At 42.4% G+C, this 6,319-nt stretch overlaps 1 pseudogene; it reads left to right on the top strand.

Annotated features, from left to right (window-relative positions):
• Positions 1 to 3,629: 3,629 nt before the first annotated feature.
• On the top strand, positions 3,630 to 6,118 carry LOC118557989 (annotated as a pseudogene).
• Positions 6,119 to 6,319: the final 201 nt, after the last annotated feature.

Raw genomic sequence — 6,319 nt, 5'->3', positions numbered from 1 at the left:
GACAGCATACATCATTTAAGTCAAAAACTGTAGGACCTGAAACTGAGCCTTGTGGAACTCCATGTTTGAGCCCATGTCTCTGTATGGTAAATGGCTTGTACTGGTATAGCGCTTTAACTAGTCCGACGACCCCAAAGCGTTACTTTCAATCAGTTAATCACCCATTCACACACACAATCGCACCCTGGTGGTGGTGAGCTGTGTTAGTAGCCACAGCAGCCCCACGGCAGACTGACAGAGGCATGGCTGTCATACACCGGGCCCTCTGGCTACCGCCAGCAGGCAATTTGGGTGAAGTGTCTTGCCCAAGTGCAAAATGACTGAGACGGTCGGAGCAGGGGATCGAACCCGCAACTTGCCAATTGCTGGACTAATGCCTTAAGTTCGACACGGCAACAGTGGCATCGTCCTTTATGGGGCTTAATTGCGCTTATTGCTTTAAAGGAACAATAAGCGAAATTTCATTGTTTTAGGTAGAAAGAACTACAAAATATGTTTGTGAAGAACTAAAGGTATCTTTTAAAGATGAACTGTAGTTAAACGTCACACAGAATCTCTCTGTGTTGTTCTCCAGTCTCTTGTTTACATAGCCGGGTGCAGCACATGCACACACGCACCTGAACAACTGCCACTCAGGGCTTACCCCCTCACTGCCCATAAAATGCTATCACCAGGCACAAAATGGCGGAAAGCACACCTACCGGATCAAACTGTTCTCTTGCTAACAGCATTTTGAAGTTCATTAGACGCGTGATGCTATTTTGCTGTGTTTTTATCCTTTGCAAATATTCGCATACGAGCCGATGGGTGAGAAGGGGAAACGGGTAGTGCTGGAGCGAGATAGAGAAAGGCGTGGCTTGATACACATCTTGTTTTGGTCTACAGACAGTGCTCAAGCTCCACCTAGTGGTGAAAAATCCCTTATTGCTCCTTTAAAATTATACATAAGCTTGTTTACACCTATGCCTACATAAAAAACATCAAACTTTATTAGGGTCAGTTTAAGAAAAATGATGACAAACATAGGATTAGAAGTTGTTTGGGTTTTAATTTAAACGTACATGACCTCTTTATTCATGTGTTTATGGGGGGAGTGTGATCTCCTCTGCCATCATCTGTTGGGGTGACAGCATCAGAGCAACTTAGTAAAGAAGCTCAACAAGCTGATAAATAATGCGGGCTCCATTCTGGGGACCCTTCTAGAACATCTGGAGAGGACCGTGCAAAGCAGGATTCTTTATAAAACGAAGAACATCATGGACAACCCTGAGCATCCTCTTCATTAGAGTGTCATACAACAACAGAGTGTCTTCAGTCAGAGGCTTCTCCAGAGCCGCTGTAAGACAGACCACTACAGGAGATCCTTCCTGTATGTGCCCATCACCATCTACAATAAACCATTGAAAAAGCCCCTACGAGTTACACCTGCATTTAAAAGTATTTTTGAATTGATTTAAATTGAATCACCTGTACTAGTTAATGGTCCAGTGGATGTTCTGTGTTTATAAAACACCCTTGCTTAGCGGGAGCATCTAAGAGTGCTGGCCTTGGTTTTCATCCCAAAAGCCTTGATGAAAACTTCAATCAATGTGTTGAAACTTCAACCAGTGCTCATTAATCCAATCCTGTTTATGTCTGCTGCAGTCGATAGCCTGTAACCTTGGTCATGGGTGCAGGCTCCAAATCGTGGTGCTGAAAGCTCAAACCTAGATTCTGCTTAGCTGTTTTTCACCTCACATTTCCAGAGATGTTTCTTAGATTTCTGACCGACATTCAAAGCCAATCAGGCACACGGAGACCACACTTTCATCACAGCGCGCAGTCGTGGTCACGGCTCTGACTTGCTGAAAAGTTGACATTTTAGAAGCACAAGCTTTTTAGCCTAAAGCGATGAAATAGTATCCTGCTGTGGGAGCTTGGTGTGTGAATGAGAACATCTGGTCTGAGAGGGAGATGCTGTGTGTTTGTGAGCAGATGCATGTACACAATGACACAAACTAACACGGTTTCTGGCAAATCTCTGACCCCCCTCAACCCTCCACCCAGCCATGTGGTCCCATTCAATACGGGGTGCAGCGGGCGCCTCAGCTCCCGACCAGTGGAGACCCGCTGCCAGTGTTAAGCCCTTTTAATGACTGGATTTCCTCCCGATTGCCAAGTTCCCGTGTAATTGCTCGATGGTCAATCCGGTCTCTGTGCCAGAGCTGGGGGAAGCTCTTGGCAGTTGGTTTCGCTGTTGGCTAAGGCGAGGTAGAGCAGGAATAGCTGCAGCGGAAGTGCTCTGAGTCGCCAGTCAGACATTTGCAGCCCATGCTTTTCACTCTGAGAGGGACAAGAATGAAACAACGCCTTATAGCCAAAGAAAGGAGGCCATAATGGAGAGATTGTTGCTGTTTGCTAAACCCAATAAGGATTGTTCTATCCCCCTACCTCTGTCCCGACAAAAGCTTTGCTTCAAAAAGACATCCAGGTTTCTTGCTTTGCATCTTCCCCTTTCTCCTTTCCCTTGCTGTTACATAGCTCCTTTATTCTGCAGAATCATTATGATGATCCTTTTAATCACCAGGCTTTTATCTCCTCTGCTCTAATTTCTGAAAATAGAAAGTGCAGGTTAGCAGAATCAGGATAGCTAAACACAACACAAAGAGAAGAAAGACATTTAGGTCCACAAAGCCATAAGTTCAGAAAATAAAAGACTAGAGAAAATTCCCTGCCTGTGTGTTGTGGCAAATAAAGCACTCTTTAGGTGTGAGAGGTAAGGAGATATATCAATCAATTAACAATTACCCCCGCTGCTAATCAGCTGTCCCCGGCCTGTGCCGGCTAGCCCTTTTGTGATCCCATTGGCAGCATCAATTAAACTCTTAAGGTTAGTGTATTGAATTTTCCAGATAAAGTGGAGGTGTGTGTGTATTGGGGGCATGAGTGTTAAGGAAAAGGACAAACTTTAATTTCTTCCATATATTTGGTGTTGAATTTCATTTTATACAGGCATTTCTAAAGATAAGATGACATAATTGGGGTAAAACAAAATAAAACACACATAGATTCATTACACAGTTGTGGCTCACAGCTAAAAAAAATAACAAGATGTATATGCTGGATCCAAGCATACTAATAAAACATTTAGTGGAAGGAAAATGTGTAAAGGAAAAAAATGTGATTCAAAATCCTCTACATGCTGTCCTTGTTGCTTGTGCCCCTAATGACTGTGCAGCTGGCAGTCTGAATCCTAAGGCATTGACATCCTTCTCTACCTTGATGAAAGCAAGCCGGCTGGACGTCACGGGCAAGCACACCATTATACATACTTTTTAGGCTTAGCAAATGCATTTCAGTCAAAAGATATAATGCATAGGCTTATATACTGTCTACTTGAAGGAAGAGAAGCAACAAAGAAAAAATCCAGCTGATGGATCATTTTTAATCCTGAAAGAAAAAATATCCACATTGTGAATACAGCAGATCTATCTTCACTGTGTTAAGAGTTATGGGAAACTAACCTACATTCTGGACTGGCCTTTGCTGAGAAACAATGTGCGGTTTAGCTGTCCTCTGCCGGGTGCTCAAATGTCCTGCAGCAGCAAATGCACCACCTTGGAAAGCTTCACATTGCCTCCAATAGGCTGATGCGCTTCACCAGTGAGTGTGTCATGAAAAACCAGGAAGGCCACAGAAAAGACACACAGTTTTTTGTGTTGGGAGAAAACCCAAAACTTTTACTCTGAGTAAAACCAGCCCTTTTAAATAAAACTTAAACTGCCCATTGAGGCCCATGGAGTGGTTGCAGCAACCAGATCAAAAGCTGCGTCTTGGAGGGCCAAGCCAGTAGAAGTCCAGTTGAGCTAACCATACCATTGCTTTCTCCCTAAACCAGTCCCTGGAGGCATCATTTCCATTCTCTTCCTTTTTCACACCCATAAGACATAAACTGAAATGTTTAAGTCTGTTGAAATGATTCTGTTTCTATCAGCCTGTGGTTAAAAAAAAGCAGACCTGGCTATTTTAGGGTCTACTGACCATGAGGATGGATATCTTTCTCAAACAATCCTTTGCAGTTGATGTTCCTAAACATTAATGTCACAAAGGAGATGAGATTTGTGCATGTAATTTGTTGATTATTAACAATGTAAAAAAAATTAAATATAACCTAAAACACAGCTTTGCATGTGTATATAACATGTTCTATTGTTTCGTCCTCCCACAGTGGTCAGAATTTTGTTTTTGGGTTTGAAAAAGTGAATAATTAACCCAGTGTGTCAAATTCTTAGTCTTCTTAATCATTACTCCTTTCTGCTTTTTTCTTCTAGTTCTCATTTCTCCCGCTACCTTTTTGATCCCATATACCATCTTCCTTTTCCTCCCCCATTTCACCTTTTCTGCCATTCTTTCTTCAGTGTTTGATTGATGATCTCTGATTTTCCTGTACTGTAAAGTTCTTCTTCTAGATGGATGTTTGCGACCGTTTCTCTTATACAGTACCAACTACTGAACAGGAATGATTAGTTTCACCCCTGGCAGAGAGCCCTATTGTCCCCTAGGATGGCTAAAGATGATAATATTTACATCAAATAAGCATTGTGTTCCAGTGGAAAGTAGAGAAGAATGGGCGACAGGGTCTTAGTGGACCTTCGTCTGAGCTTTAGCATTGTTTAGTCTTATTCTTCCCTGGAAAAGCAAAGACCCGTACTGTTTATAGCTACTCCACATAGGTAAACTGACAAAACAGTGAAACAAGGACATAGGTGGAGAGCTGGAGAACTTAAATATATTAGTGGTTAAGAAAATTTAATTACGTATTTAAGACAGAAGAGAAATATCAGTGACCTGAAAATGATTAAGTTGGACAAAGGAGTGCTAGTTTCCATCAAGGGAAATGGGGCAGAATCAACCATTCATCTTATTACAGATTATATCCAGGATGAGAGATTCCACGCTTATATGGACTTCCCAACATCCACAAAGAAGAAACACCACTGACCCATTGTCAGCAGCATTAACTCAGTGACTCACAACATTGCTAAACATCTTGCTGGTATCTTTGCCCCTCTGGTGGGAAACACGTCACATCACATAGAAAACTCCACAGATTTAGTAAACAAAGTCAAACATCTAAAGAAACTCTTGTATCTTTTGATGTCACTGCACTTTTCACTTGCACACCCACATGAGAGGTAGAAACAGTCAGAAAACGTCTTCAACAAGATGATAACAGGACTAATTTCACTCTGGACCAGATCAGCACGCTACTTTCCGCAACTTACTTCAAGTTCAATGATGACTTTTACAGACAGAAGCATGGTTGTGCTATGGGATCTCCAGTGTCACAGATTGTGGCCAATCTTTAAATGGAAAAAATGGAAAAGAGAGCCTTAGACTTAGGAACACCACCAAGCCACTGGTTCAGATATGTGGACGACACCTGGGTCAAAATCCAGGCAAAAGAAGTCGAAGCTTTCACCAGACACATCAACTCAGTGGACAACAACATCAAGCTTGCCAGAGATGATTCCAACAACAACAAGCTACATTTGCTGGACTGCTTGGTGAGCATGGAGAGAGATGGAAGCCTCAGCATTGAAGTCTAAAGGAAACTTACTCACACAGACCAATATCTACTTTTTGATTCTCTCCATCCACTGGAACGCACATTTCTGTCATCAGAACCTCACATCATCAAGCCTAACCCTAACCCTAAGAGACTCCTAAACCTGTGCATACCCTAACTGGGCTTTTGTCAAATCAGCAAGGAAATCCCAAAGACAAGCCACAGAACAGGATGGGAAGAAGAACAAGCGCAGAAACATTGTCATCCCATATGTTTCTAGAGTCTCTGAAAAACTCAGGAGGATTTTCTCTAATTACAAGATCTCAGAATGGAACAACCTCTGTCTGAGAGTTCTGCTGGGTTTAAGATGTACTAAGGACAAAACCCCCTATATCTAAGATGAGCGGAGTGGTTTATGCTGTTCAGTGCAGTTCAGAGTAATGTTCTGATCTTTATATTGGAGAAACCAAACAACCTCTCCACAGATTCATGGCCAAACACAGGAGAGCTACCTCCTCAGGACAAGACTCAGCCATCCACCTGCACCTCAAGGAAAGGACAATCTTTTGATGATCTTAACAACTCTCCATTGTGATGGCCGATCAGTTCCAGGTTAATCTACATGCAAATCTAAGGTCTAACCAATCCATGCCGACAGGTCTACTCCAGATATTTTGAATTGACAAAGCTTCCTGGATGGGAAGCAAAATGTCTTCAGCTTCAGAATAGAAGTCCAGTTTTTTTGGTTTTGTAACCTTTTTTTTGTTTTGG

This window comes from Fundulus heteroclitus, chromosome 24, assembly GCF_011125445.2.
Source record: "Fundulus heteroclitus isolate FHET01 chromosome 24, MU-UCD_Fhet_4.1, whole genome shotgun sequence".
Lineage (NCBI taxonomy): Eukaryota > Metazoa > Chordata > Actinopteri > Cyprinodontiformes > Fundulidae > Fundulus > Fundulus heteroclitus.
The sequence above is the reverse complement of the archived record's forward strand: the minus strand, read 5'-3'. Positions and strand labels throughout refer to the sequence as shown.